General features: G+C 36.9%; 1 long non-coding RNA gene across 1 annotated transcript in view; it reads left to right on the top strand.

The window, feature by feature from the left end:
• Positions 1-14,593, top strand: part of LOC125179948 (uncharacterized) — a 119,071-nt gene that overhangs the window by 86 nt on the left and 104,392 nt on the right. Inside the window, exon 1 of the long non-coding RNA XR_007158047.2 lies at positions 1-7. This exon is cut by the window's left edge and continues 86 nt beyond it. This is a non-coding gene — a long non-coding RNA (uncharacterized lncRNA). The remainder of the gene's footprint in view (positions 8-14,593) is intronic.

The following is a 14,593-nucleotide window of genomic DNA, read 5'->3' as shown; positions in this document are numbered from 1 at the left end:
CATTACAGTAAGTGTGTCATCTATTCTGCGCTGTTCTACGGTTACTAGCTTAAAAATGATAATGCAGAGCTCCTTTTATTTTTTAAATAGCAGCTGTGTGCAGGGAACAGAGCATTCGTTAGCAGGACTGGGTCCTAGGTCAGGAAAGCTGCAGCTGTTGTTCATCCTAATATTGCTGGGTGCTGGGTTTGCGGCTCACTCACTGTTGCATGCAGTGGGTCAAGGTTTCGGAGCATTTGTTGTCTGCTCAAATGTGACTTGCTTTCCTATTTCCCTCATGAATGGTCTCTGCTGGCGCATTTCTGATGTGCAAAGAATGCCAGTATCCGCTATCTGAGAGAAGGCTGGGGTCAGGGGGGGTAGATTCATGGCATGTGATTGGCAAAACCTGCCTTCTATCAAGTTGTAGGCTAACTTTTTTGACTGAAATGTTCTGTGTCTGCCTATAAATTTGCTTTACTGCCTATTAATGTCAGAGAAGTTTCATTTTTAATTAGGTGAAATGAGTAGACTTTGTTTTATGAGGAATGCTATATGTCCCACCTACAAGCTTCTTGGAGAGAGAGAGGGGGAGAGAGACAGATATAGATATATATATTTATATACATAGTTCAGGTTCGAGGAATGATGTCACTCAAGTGAAAAGTCGAAGTAGGGAGGGTGTTTTTTAAGAGAAAACATTTGAGAGCTTTGATATATTTGGCAAATCTATTGGTAATTTTGATAATGGAAAATTATTTTAAAATGGGTTAGTCAGATTGTTAGGAAATTACCTTTTGCTTTGCATTCTAACAAATTTGTCCAACAATAAAATCTCTGTGGCTCGTATTTCTATTTCAGAGGTAATACGCAGTGCTGTGATGCTTAACTGTTTATTCAAATGATGCATATACATTTTTACATCTTCATTTATTTATTTATTTTAACTTATTTTAGTGGGGGGAAATGCAGACATTAATTTAGAGCTACTGATGCAATGAAATGGAGGAATGTATTTGAGCTATTAGCCGCTTCAATCTCCTGCCCACAAATAATTGATGAGTTTCTATTAAAGATTGACAAGCCGGCAGACTGCAAAGCATTTTTACTAGAAAATGCACCATGGATAGCAAATATGCATTATACCTTTTATTCTATTGCTATATTTTAACAGTTTTAGGGTTGATTTTTTTGTTTCTTATAGACTTATTGGTTGGTATGTGACTAGGAAGAATTTGCATGAAGTAGAAGGAAAAAAGAGAGAGACGGAAGGAAAGAAAAATAGCAATACACACACATCAGAATTCTCCTTAGTCATTTTTCATGTGTTATTACTGACTGTTTCATGTAACATTTTTTAGGTTTCTCTTCAACTCATCTTCTCTGTTTCTGGGTTAGAGTATTGGGATGCATTCAAAAATGTGGAAATATAAATCCTAGTAATGTTAGCAGCACCTATGAATGACAGCAAGTTCCTCATCAGCATTGCTCATATTCAAGAGGAGTGATAAAAGTCTCAGTAATTTTATCCTCACCTCTGCTTTCCATGAGCAGTTATGTATTTATAAAATAACGAGGCAAAAATAAGTAGAAAATATTTTATGCATAGCTTTTCATCCATAAAGAAAAAAAATGATTAGTTCAAAATTACGAGAATTCTAAGTTTTACTCATAATGCATGTTTTTGTGATTTGTATACTCAGAAGAATTTCTTCCTAATAGAAGTAAGTATTATGACTTACAAGTTGGTTGATAACTCACTTTTTTGCTTTCTTATGAAGGGTTGTTGAATAAATAGTTGCATTTCATTCTGTGTAACATTATCATAGAAGAAACATTATTTTCAGTAACAGACAGTTAAACTGAAGCATCTTTTCTTTAGTGAAATTAGAATTGGGAGAAGGGCAACAAGAAGGAGGGAAAAGAGGTCTGGTTATTTTTAAATTTAAAATGTTCTTGGAAATCTTAAAACATGCTTATAAGATAAAGAGTAACTCCACGAGTTATTTTTTATTCTCAGCATCTGATTTTTTGATTCTACCTTTAAATTTCTGCAGGTAGGCAACAAAATAAGCAATCAAGAAAGCTGGAGATCAGGTGCAACTTGAACTAGCTTAATTTATTGTTGTCACATCATCTTCATGGTAATGAAATGAAATTCTTATTCCAGAATTCTTATACAACAACGAAGAAACAAAAACTATCATTTTTAAATCCCTACACTATCTCCATAGTAAAATGAATATTCAGGGCATTTTATTCAATATTTATTCTCTGAGATAATCCCATTTAACAAGCATTTAATATGCTGATGTATACAGGAGCATTTTTGATGACACAGATCATTTAAAACGGATTGTCTACACGTAAATAAACCTACATGTGCCACAAATCAAAAGTTTCTACTTCAGAAAACTCCAGCTGCTAGATAAATAGATCTGCATACATTTTTGGCATGTGGTGCATATTCCATAATAGGTTGTGCAATAGGATTTCATTTAACTATTGAAGTATGTGTTACTGCCTACTTTGGGGAGACAAAATTAAAATGGCTCGGTGGCTTACAAGGTATGTAAGGAATAAAAACAGAAGCCCAAGCATCTTAGAAATGCAGAAGGTATATTATTAAAAAATAATAGAATACAAATACTAGGGAATATCTTTGTTATGTACAATGTTACTGGCTACGTATCTTAGCTTCATTTTGTATTTATGAATATATTTTCAGTAGAAGGATAAATAGGTGAAAATAGTTCACTACCACATGATTTGTTTTATCCTTAGGCATTGCCTGGGGTTACTGGTACAGCCCTGGCTCTCAGTACCGAAAAGTGAAATGTGCAACAATGAAAATTTTATTAAAACGTATGTTAACCCATTACAGTATGTTCACTTCCAATTCTTTGTAAGAATGCGTGATGTATCATTTTGTGTGTGTCATTTTTTAAAAAAGATATGAGTCAAGTAGAGGAGCAAATTTAATGGGAGATTTTTATGGGAAACATTATACAAATGGCAGTGTGTGCGATTCCCATTATTAAAATAATTTGTCATTGTATGAAAAAACGGTATAAATTTCAAGAAAGAGTCTTCTTTAGTTATCTGCCCTTTTTTAATGACAGCGGCTTTTGTGCAGTAAAGGCAGACACGTTTTCAAGCAAAGCCCATTTCAGACCAGAATTTCTGAGAGCCCTATTAATGTTTCATGCTAATCAAGGAGAGTGGGAAATAGAGCTGACAGGTGCTTTCTACTCTGCTTATTCCTGTCTTCCTGCATTAGACATTACTAGCTAAAAAAGAGCCAATATGGTTCCTTTCCAGTGTATGTGGTGACAAGGGCAGGAATAAAATGCTTCTTTTTATAAGTTTGTAGTTGTTTTCCTTAGTGCCTCCACTGGTGACATCCACAAATATATAGATGCAGCAATTATCAATAAAGGATTATTTTACCTCAGACAGTGACCTGAATTACACTCAACTTTTCTGCAGTGCACTTTGGAAACTTCACGCACATCTTCTGAGACAAACTGAGGTCCACCTGGGATCCTAGTTTTAATGGCACACACGACAGTATTCCATATGAATCAGAAAGAAACACGCACCTTTTCTTTAGGATGAGTCTTTTCGATTAAGAAATACTAAGACAAATAACAAAAGTAAACTCTTCTCAAGGTAGTGCACAACATGTGCTTCACTTAAGACAAATGGTGTTAAAGCTGCAGTGGGCATTGCTGGGGCATCCTTTGCCACCCTCCCTTGCCCTAAATTCCTGGCTTGTACCTGAGCAGCACTTGGAAATAAGTGCTCAGACCCTGTGTGTAGTTAAAGGAGAGAGTGATGTACCTTTGAAAGCCTACCAAGATGTCCTGTCTGGCTGAGTTTGGTACACAAGGTAGGCAGGGAGGTTGTCCCTCTGGAGGACCTCAAAGACACCATCTCCAGTGCCTGCACAGCAAATTTCAGTGCTTCCTTTGGGAAGCCTGCTTCAACAGGCAGCTAATGGCAGATGCTAGATGGGTGTGCAAGTGAGGTAGACCAGATCATAGCCTTTGACAGCAAAATGGCTGAACTCTGCAAGCTGTGACTTTACTGAACTGTATTTGTACAACCCACACATGGAGAAATTCATAACTGCAGCAGAAAGCACTCCTTAAATTAGCTTTGCTGGAATAATCTGAAGAAGGAGAAGCCGAGCTCTCTGTTCCAGTATATTGCTTTTTCCATGCGAAGCAGAACTCGTTAAACCATCCTAATAGTGCATGACAGCCAGTATAGCTTTACATGATTTTTCATGTAAATTATAATATATGTAATAACTCAGACAATATTGATTAACTTTCATATCTCTACAGACACTCTGAGCATGAAAAAGGCTGCATTTGTTTAATTGACATTACTTTCTATTTCCAAATATAACTTATGCAAATCTCTAATCTGGACTATTTTACACTGATTTAGCTCTTGCCTAAACTTTGATTTTGCTTGCCAGTGATTTACTGATTTAAGTTAAATCAATAAATGCATATGGCACATATGTGAATGTGTATGAATCCAGCTTAAACAAGTCTATGTTAAGAATTTGAATCAGTTTAACTAAATTTATTTAAACTAATGTAATCTTTCCACATGGTGTGGACATTAATTTGTTTAAAAACTGTACAGACTACAACTTGAAAATAATGACCACGTTTCTCTGGCAGGACACAAACCAATTCCGCTTGTTTGCTTGTTTTAAGTAACTTGCCAGCATTTTTCTATCAAAAATATGTGTATATAAATTGCTTTTAAGAATACATGATTTCTACAGTGAATCACATATACCTTCAGACTCATAATCACTATGAAGAAATACTATCAAAACAGCCAAATTCAACTTCTTATGTGTTTCTTGTCAACATTAGAATCCATCTGAATAAGGATGGTGAGGAATACGTAGCTTATAGTGCCAAAGGATTTGTACCTATATTGTCTTCTTTAGTATATTAAATATCATATACTTGGAAAAATCTGCTTTAATAGATATTTTGCTTCTGTCAAAAGCAAATATCTTTTAACGTAAATTTAAAGATGAGTGAAGCATTTCTCTCTATGTATATTTGGCAAAGTTACCATCATCTGTACATTGTACATAGGAATGACACTGACGCCTTCAGGATAGCATAAAATTCTTTTAAAAGTCTTTTTACAGCAAAAGTTGTCACAAAAATACTTCATCAGAAGCACAAAGAATGGAATTCTTTGCTAACAAGAATCTTTTTTTTTTTTTTTTTTAATTTTAAATGTGCACTGGAGTTATTCATAAACTTATTTTCATCAAGTCCCTATTTTTAGTTTTCATTTAAAGGATTTCATCCAGGAAAACTGCAGAGGGTTTACTTTTTGCCTTTGATATTTCTCCATTATGTCAGGGTAACTGGGAAGCATCTGTCATTTTACATTGGTGCTTAAATTTCTAAAACCCATGGAAGAGTATCATGTAAGTGAGAAGTCCCCACTTCACCCCTTGGATAACGTAACTTCTATTGCCAAAAGCTCTGTCAGCTCCACCTGCCTTAGAGTTCTCTTAGCTGATGCGAAGATTGCATAATGACCTTGTTTAGATTTGGCTTCTAAACTTAGAGAAGAGTATCTGGGTAAGATTCACCATTCGCATTGATTTTCTTTTCTTGAAAATGATCACCACAATCCAATATTTAGATGTATATAGTGAGTCTATAAGACTACAGCAGCTGTTAGTTTCACAGATTGCTCCAGTATAAGGAAACAGTTATTCCTGGGGTAGTTTCCCTATTTTTTTTTTAATTTTTTTTTTTCTTTCCAAAATACTTGTCTTCTTTTCCTGCAGTGGAATAACGACTAAAGGGGTAACCTTCTTTATACAACCTATCATGATTTCTGAACTCAAGGATGGTTACAGAGTAGTGCTTTCCTTTATTCACCCTGCAGTGCTGAATATCAGTTTGTAGTGTGGTTAAAGCACTGAAACACTTTGTTGTAAATTAAGAAATATCTGCTTTATCATAACACATTTTAGATGACAAATTTTCTTTCTGTGCTTCTATCTGGAACAGTCACTTAAAGAGAAATTGGATATGTGCATGTATGCATTAGTATGTTATATTCTGTGCTTAGTGAGGAAATCAAGGTTTTAATGTATTCTTAAGAAAGCTCTTTTGGGAGCCCTCCCAAAACACAGGAATAAGTTGAGAATATCAGTTTTTCAATACAGCCCTTGGACAGGTTCTGTACAGCACCTCCTCGTAAATATTAAATGCTGTTTAACTTTAGCTGCTATAAATAGGTATTGCTTTCACCAAAGCATAAGGCCTATTTTCATCAGGGTTTGAGACCAGGAGGTATGTGGAAATAACATACTGCATATTCCACACCCAGATTCCAAAGCTCTCTGTCATTAAATCTTGGTTTCCACATCTACTCTACATTTACACTTATGCAACCATGATTTTGGATCTGTGCAAATAAGTTGTGAATAGGGGAGTCCTACTGGGAATGTGAAGGGAAATCCAAATAAGTCTTTACATTGACATTTCAGGAGCTTGTGCATTAAAACTGTGCTCTAAAGCTCAAAAATCAGTCATTCCTTCTACCTCCCCATACTGTCTACTCTGCAACAACTCATAATAGACTGTTTATATGTGAAGACCTTCTGCAAACAATATTATTACTTTAGCTGCTTCAAGAAAGCTTAACTAAGACATGTTTGTTCCCTTATGTCAGATACTTTACGTATATAAAGTCAACAAAAAATCATTTTCTGAGGAGATTATGTAGTCCAAATAGACAAGCCATATCCAGGATAAGAAAAAAATGCAGCCATAGAAAACTTGCATTTGGGATTCATCTTATCTGTCCTTTGACTTCTGGGTCTGATAGTCATCCTTCAAATTAACACCCTTAGGCCCCATTTCTTTAGAACTATTTTAGATGTTAACAATGGGAAAAAAAAAAAAAAAGTAAGTTAACTAGTACTTAAAAGCAATTGTTTGTCTTTTTAAGGAGCATCTGGACAACTAGCTGAGGTGAAGTTGTTGTCCAGTCACTGATCTGGAATTTTTAAGTAGTGGCAAGGTTAGAAATAAAACTGGACCTCTACAATCCCACCTCATTGATTGTGCACCTGTTACAACATGCTGCATCGGAGCATGGGCTGTGGAAGGATGCTGTTCAGCTGTAGCAAAGGAGCGTAAAAGAAAGCCAGGTTGCTCCTATTAGGTTAAAGCAAGCAAGGCACTTCAGCCTTCCATCAATGGTGACATGCTCTGACAAACATTTTACATTTAATTAACAGGACCAAATTCTCCTTTAATTTATGCCAGTGAGCTCTATTGGCTTATTCAGAGTTAGCTCTGCTGTAATTGAAAGAAGAATTTGGCCCAGCATCTGTAATAAATCATTAATGAGCATGTAGTAAGATAAGTTTTAATGATTAATTAACAATGTATTTTTTGGAGAAAAGTATTCTTAACATGCCCTTAATGTATCAAGTGATAATTGCTATATTAAAAGCCTACTGATTAAAGCAATTAATTATATGCTTAATTTATTTACTAATTAAGCTTTAATATATGTATAGTTAAGTAATTGCTAATGAGTATTTCACATTTGCTAAACAGGTCTGGCAGTAATTATGTGGGAAATACTATAAAATGATTCTTCTAATGTTTCTATGAAAAAATGCAACATTCTCTTTCTCTCTCTCTCTTTTTTTTTTTTTTTTTATCACCCCTCCCCTCCCCAATTATTTGGCCTGCATTTTTCTACTTGTGGAATGGGGTATTTGCTAGACAGTAAGCTTCAATGGTCTGAAAAGGCAGTGTTTCTGGGCAAATACGAAGAAATACACTTCTGAAACAGATAACTCAGTCATGCCTATGTGAAAACAAAAATCTCCCCCTTTGTGCACATGGAGCTAAAGCCTGCAGTTTTCATCTTGGTTTGTATTCAATACTTACTCTTATAAAATTTCAGCTGATTTTAATGGAAGTTTTCTATTTTAGGACCACAGCTGTTGGTCCTTTGGTTATGGCAAGAATCTTTGGCTGCTGAGCTGGATTCTTATGTCTCTAAATCATATACAGTAGAGGAGAGGGAGATGTACCTTTCAGTCATATTGAGGTTCCTTAAATTACTGTACATTCATTATCTATTATTGCAGTCCTTACTTTTAAGTCTTATTCTTCACATGGACAAAACGCCATTTAAAGTTGATGAAAGTTTTACCTAAGCAAACACCATAGCAATAGGATCAATTTTAGACATACCTGACCATACACAGTGAATTCATGAAGTCCTTATTCATTTAAATTCCTATTACGTCCTAAGTGAAAACAGAAGCCTGAGTTTCTGATGCTTGCCCAAGTTGTATCACAAAGTATAGAAGAAAAAAATGTTCCTCTCTTTTCACCTCTGTAGTTCACACTTTGCCTTCAGGGAGAAGTTACCTCAATGTAGATTCTCAAGTGCTTAAAAATGTAAGTAGCAGTGGCATACTGCATATAGCAGAGTTTGGTGGCAGGAAACTGCATGCCGTGAAGTGTTCCAGGAAGGGTTAGTGTCATGGCTATAATTACTTCTTTCTCCGCTGGGCGATATGACAAGTGAGGAAGGCACCTACAGCACTGACCTGGGGGGTGGGGGGGTAGAGCCATGTAGTGAGGAGATCCTATCTAGTTAATCAGCCCCAGCTTTTGGAGAGTAGAGGTCTGGAGATATTTAAGCAGTTTTCTTCCTTTTCCTACCCTTATGCTTCCTTCCCTGACTTTAAGCTTGTGTGTGTATTTCTGCAAAATCCTAGATGTTCCCCCTGCCTTTTCCTGAGTGTGAAGCCTGCGGACAACTTTTCCTCCCATCCCTCAGTCTTCTCTATGGATACATCTTCTTAGTGCTCTAATTTGTATCCAGTAGGTGAAAGTGTGTGTGACCCAGAGTGCATTTGTGGGAGAGCAAAATTAAATAGGTTCAGTAGATCTGGAATGCACATAAACAGGTCTTAATGTAGTGTGTATTCTCATCCCATGCATTAATGAAGTGCTATATGGACTGAGTCACCAAAGAATGGGCTCCTTGTAAAATCTATACTGTCGCCAGATCAGAATGGACTGGAATGACAAATGGACACAAGAGAATACATCCCAAATATGGGGTTTAGCCCAGGCTTGTACAGAGCCTATATTTTTCTTCCAATAAAGTCTCATGTAATTGTTTGCCAAGACTCCATGCATCTGCATAACCAGAGGAGTGTGACATATCCAACCCAGTTTGTGGTAAAATTGCCAGAACCGTTCCCTAGGAAAGATTAAATTACATTTATATATTGTATGCCAGTACTAAGTTATATGATAATACATTATTCTAGCAAAATTGGGTTCCGTGTTTATTTGAGAGTTAGTAAACAAGGGATAAAGACAAGAAATGAAGATGTGAAGCTACTGTGCAGAGATTTAAGAGTGGAAAATACATATATTTATTATACTTAAAAGTGTCACTAACAAGGAATTTCAACCAAATGTCCTCCCAGAGGAATCAAGCCTGTAGCTGAAGGGCTTCAGCACCCACTGACACCAGTGAGAGTATGTAGCACCGAGTGAGAGTCTGGAGAATTGAGCATCTCCTAGGGCTGACAGCTGTTACCTTAAATGATCTTTGTAGGGATCTTGCCTACCACATGGGAATAACTGTCATGCTATGACCCGACGCGATCTGGTGATCAGAATTCCATAGCTTAACTTCACAGCTTCCAAGATGAGTTCTGGGGCATTTGGGGGTTCATAAACGGAAGCTGATTTACATTTGCAACCTATTTAGATTGCAGTAATCATAGCGTGTTGCTGGTCGTCTGTAGGACAGAAGTATTTTTTAGTTCTTTGTTCCATAATTTGGCTTGGGGACTGCCAGAAGATTCACCATGATTTGAAGCACTGAAGACTGACCATAAGTGCTGTAGCTTTAATGTAGTTTTTAATTACGTTAGCACAGCCTGAAGGATCAAACCTTGCCTAAAATATCATGAAATCTTTTTTTCTGGCCGCTTCCGTGGTAAAACCATAACGAACAAAACCAAGAGGAGGCATTTCCATAAATGTTCCTCTTTGCCTATACACCAGTATCCCTTCTCTGACTGTGCAATGTACTGAAAGTGCACACCAGAAATACTCGTGGAAGGTGGGTGTAAATGGTCAGAGTTCTGTCTATGTTTTTCAGGCTGCAGGAAAAAGCTGGATCATTGCAGACAGGTTCAACATGGCAGGAACATAGCACTTGTTAATCTCCTGTGACCTGTGGATCTGTGGTGGTGAGGGGTCCACAGCTGGACTGTGGTACTCTTTGGCCCTAGTCTACTTTAAAAGTAAAGGCATGTGATGATCTGAATGACAGGCTGAGGGTAGAGTGATCCATGGTTCAAACCACTCCAAGAAGAATTTAACCTTCTTGAGGGGGAAGGAACCATTTCCATATAAATTCTACCAATGATGTGTCGAGAGAGAAAAAACAAACAAACAAACAACAAACAAACAAACAAACAACAACCAGGAATACTAAAAAAAGGTTGTTACATACCATTCTCATGTGTGTATCTTTAAAGCTATGTTTTTCACTGTCGGTCTCTTATAAGAAAGGTGCACAGAAGGAAGAAACTGCTGATAGTATGGTACTAAATCACAGTATACAAAAAGCTAGGCATTTTCCTCATAAAAAACTCACTTTTACCTCACAAAGAGATTTACCTCAGTAAGGAACTTAGAAATGGTTACTAAGAGCTAGAGGCTTGAAGCACAAGAAACGAAAAGTTAAACCACCTTTGCTACATCGCCTTCTTGATCCAGTCAGATTAAAGAAGCTTGGAAAACTTCGCAACACTTTCACATGCCAGGTCGGTACTAAGAAAATTGAATGGAGATCTTTTTTGGACTGAATTTTCCTTTTTGTCCTGTGAAGTATATTAGGCATCTGTGTAAGTTTTATGGACATTTTAAAGAGGAAAAGGGGGAAGTTACAGGAATGGGAAAATATGTGGCACAGAATTTTGAGACAGTTTTAGATTCCTCCTCAAAAACTGCAGGGAAACTGTGTTTCTGCAATACAACATTTTTTATTCTTTTATTCTAGACTAGGATCTCAAATTCATCCTGAACATACCTTTGTGCTCTTAACTCACGTGTAGCTCATACAGCCATGTGTGGTGCAATGGTGGTTAGCAGAATGTATCAGAAATGGCTACAGAGGCTAAATAAATTTAGCATCTCTACTGCTAAATAATACAGGTCAAGCACCATCCCCTCTCTCTGAGGCCAAGTGGCACAGCAGGCCTTACATCTACCTGCTGTTTAAACTTTCTCTCCAACAAAAGTGGGAGGCCATCTTCAAACTTCCTTTTGGGATGGATCCATAGTACTTTCCTTCTCTTGAGCAATGCCCAGTCATTATTTGGCACAGTACTGATCAGCACAAGGCAAAACTATGCCAGGGAGAGCGCTAACAAATAAACAGACCATCTAATGATAGGACAGTGCTTGTACCTGTGCCCTGTACTTCTTGTATTTCCTAGTAGAGGCATAACAATACCTGTGTTTTGGTGGAAGATATGCTGGCGGAAGCATCTAAGAAAATCTGTAGTGAGAACTGTATATTCATCATATTACTTACATAATTTTCAGAAATGAGTTTCTCAAACAAAAAATACCATCTGTGATTATTGCTTGCTATGCTTAGTCTAGCTATGTCAAGGACCCCATCGTGAAACTTCCACTGATTTAAGCAGTGCCAGGATTTCAGCCCTATAGGATGAGTGGATTCTGAGTGGCCTGGCTGGGAGCTCTTGGGCCAGATCCACCTGCATGTCTACCAGTGCCCCAAACACTTAGGGATGTCCGTCTTATCTGAGGAGTTTACCACTTCTCTCCAGAGACCAGCCTGAGAAAGTACCCAAAAACCCAATGCTTTCAGTAAAGTAGTGGCGGTGATAGTGGTGATGGTATTTACCAAGATGATACAAATGAGAAAAGAGGGTGCTTTAGGAAAAAACACGTCAGGACAGGGAGAGTCATCTTTCCTAAGGCTGCTGCCTGGTTAAAAAATTAAACTTCAGTCATGTGCTAGCAGGCCGCCATCATGAGTATTTGACATGGTCTCCTGAGGTGTCTTCCTGTAAATTTTGGGTATCAGACAAAATCAACTTCTGATGAAACTGGCTTCACATTCTGATAAATTTGTCTTCATTTAAACTCCTGGACATAAGGCACAAAACATGTCCATCTGTTTCCAGCTTAATATTACACAAAACTGTTTAAGGTACTCTGCCCAAAGGAGTGTAATGTTGATAACAGCCTAGGGCTTCAATGCTCAAAGAGCAACCTTGATGTATGACTTTCTTGGAATAGATCTATTTGAAGGGAATATTAGCTGGGATGTTATTCTTGCCCTTTCTAGTTTGTGTCCTCCTAAAGATATTTAGGAATCAGGGCTCATTCAGTTTAAAATCTACATAGACATGAACTGGAAGACACACTTTTTTTCTGCCTTCCATTTTGTTAACTAAGAGCATCATAAATTTAGAAGATGAAAGCCAAGGATTGTCAAAACAAGAAACTACATTTAAGGTGTTATTTCCACTTTTTTTCCCCTTTTATATTTCCTTTTTTTTGGGGGGGTGGGCGGAGGAGGGGAAGAGATTGGGGGAACAGAGTCATCCTCCAGTTTTAACTGAAGTTGTCAGTAATGTTTACGTTTTCACTGATTTCATCATTTTATTTATTAGTTTCTAATGGATTAATTTAAAGGCTCAATGTTCACACCGAACATTTTTATTGCTGGCTTGATTTAAATGTGTTAGCTAAACAGCCCCTAGTTTGCTTCTTATAGGAAAAGGAAACGTTCTAAGTGACCAAATATTTTACTTACATTGACTGGTTTACCAGTCATTGTTGGCTTCAGAAAGGGTCACTGCCAGCATTGTTTTTCCCAAAGGCAAAATAGTAGTTCTCTCATTGAGTAGAGCCAGCTTTTTTTCTCTCTTTCTCTTTTTTGCTGCCAATTTCACTACTGATCTTGTGCAATAAAATGTGCTTGTCAACGAAAATGTCAACCAAGTTTAAAAAGAATAGTGTGAGTAAAACTAAAAAGTAAATTATTTAAGTAGAGTTGTAGTTGAAACTTGAAAGAATTCTGTTTGGTGGTTTTCTTTACATCATTCTGCCAATGGAGGAGGAACTCTTGAATTTCTAACTAGTCGAGCCCTGTCATAACTGGGGCTGACAGTTCACATTGAAAATTCTGTTTTCTTCTTTCCCAGGAAAGCAAGTCAAAGTTAAACCAACAAACTATTGTTGGAAATTGCCTTACCTTTGTTCTGTGCTTCTTTATAAATTAGCCACTTGTGTTTTCTAGGCTGCTTGTACACGAAATTCCTAGAATTTCGGGTCGCACATTAGCTATCTTATTTTAAAATGCTAATGCATCCTTTTAGATTGTTACTGGATTTAAAGCATGTAAGAATCAGAAAATGCTCACAAATAATGTTAAACAGAAAGGAAACATGCTGTAAATTTTGGTCAGTACATGCTGAATTCAATTGGAGGTCTGGACCACCTGGTCCCACACTTAGTTACAGTTAAATATTGGTGAAATTAAGACATTTGCATAAACATACCAACATTGTGTCTCATCTGTGCCTGATAACACACTGATTTTTGTATTTGCTAACTGATGCTCCTGCATGCAGAATTTTGCTAAAAGGTACAAGGCTGGACCTTTGCACATTAGAGTTAGAATGTATCTAAAGGTAAAAAAAGAGCTGATTTTACTACAGAATTGCTGTTATAGCATTGTGCGCATGAAACTCTTTATAACCATACATTTTTTTCTATATATTTATATATACATAACCTCTATTCTCTACTAATTGACTTATCAGTATATACTACAGTATATACATGGCCAGTTCATTAAGGTTAATTTGTTCAAAAATATTAGAAGCATTAATTTCTGGCTTATAGCTAATGGCTGCTCCCAGCCAGTGTCTTGTTTCATCATTAGTGTCAGCTAGATTATAACTCACACCCAACTGTTTTTACACTATCTAATAGAATCAATTGATGCAATGGTTGACAAGATGCTGTTTTGCATTTTGTCATCTCACTAATGCACATGGCTTAAAGGCATTGGCATCCATAATGTGGGGCAGTTTTGTAGGAGGCACAGAATAGGCTGAAGCTGCAAGGGCCATTTTCATAAAATATTAATGAAATTGAAAAATACACTGGGGTTGAAGGCTTGTCTGCTAAATGTAAGGTAAAATCTATTCTGTTCTGCTTTCTGATGACTGTAATTAGCAGCCCTAATTAAAAATTCAAACCTTGTGTATATTTGAAAGCATGAATCTTAGCTCTCATAGTGTTTATTTCCTTTACAAAGTATTTTATTTTACAACACTAATTGAACAGGATCCTTCCTAGCCTGACAGCCGCAGCTGGCTGGAGCCAGTTTATGTATCCAGTCTCTCTAGACTACTTCCTTTTCTAAGCAATAAAACATCTTTAAAAAACATGTATATGCTCTCTATGAGCCATTAACTCTGTGTCACCCAGTGTGGAGCTGG

This window comes from Anser cygnoides, chromosome 1 (assembly GCF_040182565.1).
Source record: "Anser cygnoides isolate HZ-2024a breed goose chromosome 1, Taihu_goose_T2T_genome, whole genome shotgun sequence".
NCBI classification, from domain to species: domain Eukaryota; kingdom Metazoa; phylum Chordata; class Aves; order Anseriformes; family Anatidae; genus Anser; species Anser cygnoides.
Note: the sequence above shows the minus strand (reverse complement) of the source record. Positions and strands in the feature narration are given on the sequence as shown.